The sequence below is a fragment of the Oncorhynchus mykiss genome, chromosome 5, assembly GCF_057628025.1.
Source record: "Oncorhynchus mykiss isolate SJ-2025 chromosome 5, ASM5762802v1, whole genome shotgun sequence".
In the NCBI taxonomy this organism is placed as follows: domain Eukaryota; kingdom Metazoa; phylum Chordata; class Actinopteri; order Salmoniformes; family Salmonidae; genus Oncorhynchus; species Oncorhynchus mykiss.
Genome location: NC_143026.1, coordinates 49958882 through 49963205, shown reverse-complemented (window position 1 = coordinate 49963205; position 4324 = coordinate 49958882). Strand labels below are relative to the sequence as shown.

General features: G+C 43.5%; 1 long non-coding RNA gene across 1 annotated transcript; it reads left to right on the top strand.

Moving 5' to 3' along the window:
• Positions 1-557: 557 nt before the first annotated feature.
• On the top strand, positions 558-3683 carry LOC149983492 (uncharacterized). Its single transcript, XR_016496115.1, has 3 exons — positions 558-1092; positions 1316-1437; positions 1532-3683. It is a non-coding gene; the product is annotated as an uncharacterized LOC149983492 (long non-coding RNA).
• Positions 3684-4324: the final 641 nt, after the last annotated feature.

Genomic DNA, 4324 nt, shown 5'->3' with positions numbered 1-4324 from the left:
CTGACTAGGTATCCCCCTTTCCCTCATAGTCAATCCTCCACGTTACAGTTATGCCTGGCTTAACCAATGACCCTAACTCTGATAAATATCTTCTTCTACCTTATATTTGTTTCAGACAACTGATCCCACACAACAAGCCAGATTAAATCACTCGTCAGTGATAACTATGTCCATCCTCAGGCTCCCAAGCAGAGAAAGACGGCATCTGTTCCACCCAAAAATGTAGGAATCAGACTGACTCATCTGACATAGATAACCCAACCCCCTTGCAGTCAAAGGTAAGGCTCATTTACTGATTTAGGTTTTATTAATGGTACAAAATTGTCCCTCTTGTGTAACAGTGATTATCAGCATTTCTCTTTCACTCATATTGTCATTCATATGATACCCAGAAGTCAAAGGTGACGAAGAAGACATCAGTTGAAGAGCTCCTAAAACAGTATCGGTCATCAGACAGCGTTAAGCTCATGAACAGAAGGGTTGAATTGGAGAAGGAGATCTCCAAACTTAAACAGGATAACTTTTGAACTGAAATAGCAGAATGACAGATGGAAGGATATGGTTCTTTCAAGGTCATGCTGAGCAATAGTCTTGACTCTTATCCGCTGGGATAAACCGAGGCAAAAATGTGTGTCTATGCCACTTATCTAGGATTTTTGCCATAAGCAGTCGCACTTATTCAGTATTGAAAGCTAACTGATACCATGGCTACTGATAATGTTTAACTCCTAGGTAACGCCACCTCGAAAACCTTATTCCTCACATTTGTTTTTTGTGTGGACCCGCTTGATGTCTGAGTGATGCGACAAACCAGTCAGTCGTTTAATTTTGAACATCAATTTCCACCCATATTTCATTATTTTAGTAATGCTTGTGTGAGGCATGTTTGTCAGTGTCGGTAAATGAGCTGACCCAGATTGGCTGTTTCGTCTTATTTTTACAGAAACTATAAGGTTTTCACATCTGCTGTAGCATACAGTACCTCTGAATTAAGTTATTTCATTACTTATCTTCAATCTAATCAATGTTCTTATAGACGTGAGGAAACTGATGTTTCCCCCCTCTCCAGTTCCTGTGACTGATACAGATCAGGTAATGGGCTTTAATTAATCTATTTTAATTTGCATTCATCTATTTTCAGATATTCAAACAATTAATGTTAATTCTATTTGCATATTTTGTTTGATGGAATATACCCGCCAAAAAATGATCCCTGTTTCCATGTTTAAATACATTGAAATCTATCCAGGGTGTTTGTTGAGAAGCTTTCTTGGGCCTATGCTGTAAATGCCAACTCTGCCTCATCCTTTGTAAGGACATTGATCATGGCAGTCCATCCCGTGGAGGTCTTGCTGGTGAGCAACCACCGGGAGATGTCAAAGGGGAATAGACCTCACCGTCAGCCGCTAGAGAAAACAAAACTGGACGCCATTTACAGTAAGCAAAATGCAAACAGGAACACAGCCTTTACTTACTTTCATCCTTTATTGTAAGTGTTTACTTAATTTCCTTTTCTCCTTTTATATCATAGGGGCTGCTCTCCAGAAGTGGCCGAACAACCTTCCAGTTAACATCGGCTCAGCTATCTATGCAAAAATCTCTGAGCTGTATTCCAAGTACAATGTAAGCTGAATGGACCTTTTTGAATAGACAACAGAATGAACATTATGGAAAGATCATGTAAATCGTTCAACTTAAATTGTTTTATATACTTCTCATATTCTATGAATCATAATTCAAAACTACTGTTCTGTTCCAATACACCACAGAAAGTTAAGCTAAGTTAAGCAACCCAGGACACCCAAAAGTATGCCGTCTGCTGTTTGCCTCTATAGAACTTAGAATGTTAAAATAACTGTTGGGTCTCCCGAGTGGCAATGGTCTAAGGCACTGCATCGCAGTGCTAGCTGTACCCCTAGAGATCCTGGTTTGAGTCCAGGCTCTGTCGCAGCTGGCCGCGACCGGGAGACCCATGATGCGGCGCACATTTGGCCCAACTTCATCCGGGTTAGGGGATGGTTTGGCCGGCAGGGATGTTCTTGTCCCATTGTGCACTAGCGTCTCCTGTGGCATGCAGGGCATGCTGACACTGTCACCAGGTGTACAGCGTTTCCTCCGACACATTGGTGTGGCTGGCTTCTGGGTTAAGCGGGCATTGTGTCAAGAAGCAGTGTGGCTTGGCTGGGTTGTGTTTCGGAGGACGCACGGCTTTCGACCTTCTCCTCTCTCTCGAGTCCGTACGGGAGTTGCAGCGATGGGACAAGACTGTTAATTACCAATTGGATACCACGAAATTGGGTGTTGATAAAAAAAACTAAAAATGTAATTAAAATAACGGTCAGTGAAAGTCTCACTTTTAAAAGTTCATATTCTGTTCACACATACCCATGTTGTTGACTATTCTTGTATTTGATCACTTTTGAATGCTGGCGGTTCTTTCACTCTAGTGGTAGCATGAGACGGAGTCTACAACCCACACAAATGGTTCAGGTAGTGCAGCTCATCCAGGATGGCACATCAATGCGAGCTGTGGCAAGAAGGTTTGCTGTGTCTGTCAGTGTAGTGTCCAGAGCATGGAGGCGCTACCAGGAGACAGGCCAATACATCAGGAGACGTGGAGGAGGCCGTAGGAGGGCAACAACCCAGCAGCAGGACCGCTACCTCCGCCTTTGTGCAAGGAGGAGCAGGAGGAGCACTGCCAGAGCCCTGCAAAATAACCTCCCGCAGGCCACAAATGTGCATGTATCTGCTCAAACGGTCAGAAACAGACTCCATGAGGGTGGTATGAGGGCCCGACGTCCACAGGTGGGGGTTGTGCTTACAGCCCAACACCGTGCAGGACGTTTGGCATTTGCCAGAGAACACCAAGATTGGCAAATTCGCCACTGGCGCCCTGTGCTCTTCACAGATGAAAGCAGGTTCACACTGAGCACATGTGACAGACGTGACCGTCTGGAGACGCCGTGGAGAACGTTCTGCTGCCTGCAACATCCTCCAGCATGACCGGTTTGGTGGTGGGTCAGTCATGGTGTGGGGTGGCATTTCTTTGGGGGGGCCGCACAGCCCTCCATGTGCTCGCCAGAGGTAGCCTGACTGCCATTAGGTACCGAGATGAGATCCTCAGACCCCTTGTGAGACCATATGCTGGTGCGGTTGGCCCTGGGTTCCTCCTAATGCAAGACAATGCTAGACCTCATGTGGCTGGAGTGTGTCAGCAGTTCCTGCAAGTGGAAGGCATTGATGCTATGGACTGGCCCGCCCGTTCCCCAGACCTGAATCCAATTGAGCACATCTGGGACATCATGTCTCGCTCCATCCACCAACGCCACAGACTGTCCAGGAGTTGGAGGATGCTTTAGTCCAGGTCTGGGAGGAGATCCTCCAGGAGACCATCCGCGACCTCATCAGGAGCATGCCCAGGCGTTGTAGGGAGGTCATACAGGCACGTGGAGGCCACACACACTACTGAGCCTCATTTTGACTTGTTTTAAGGACATTACTTCAAAGTTGGATCTGCCTGTAGTGTGGTTTTCCACTTTAATTTTGAGTGTGACTCCAAATCCAGACCTCCATGGGTTGATAAATTTGATTTCCATTGATAATTTCTGTGTGATTTTGTTGTCAGCACATTCAACTATGTAAAGAAAAAAGTATTTAATAAGAACATTTCATTCATTCAGATCTAAGATGTGTTATTTTAGTGTTCCCTTTATTTTTTTGAGCAGTGTATATACACCAGTCAAAAGTTTGGACACACATACTCATTCCACGGTTTTTCTATATTTTTCTTATTTTCTACATTGTAGAATAATAGTGAAGACATCAAAACTATGTGTAACTAAAATGACGCATATGGAATCATGATGTAACCAAAAAAGTGTTAAACAAATCAAAATATATTTTATATTTGAGATTCTTCAAAGTAGCCATACTTTGCCTTGATGATAGCTTTGCACACTCTTGCCATTTTCTCAGCCAGCTTCATGAGGTAGTCACCTGGAATGCATTTCAATTAACAAGTGTGCCTTGTTGAAAGTTAATTTGTGGAATTCCTTTCCTTCTTATTGTGTTTGAGCCAATCAGTTGTGACAAGGTAGGGTACAGAAGATAGCCCTGTTTGGTAAAAGACCAAGTCCATATTATGGCAAGAACAGGTCAAATAAACAAAGAGTAACAGCAGTCCATCATTACTCTAAGACATGAAGTTCCGTCAATCTGGAAAATTTCAAGAACTTTTAAAGTTTCTTTTTAACTATTCATGAAAATCGCAAATGAAATGAAATAAATATGCCATCTCTCAAGCTTAGCCTTTTGTAAACAACAC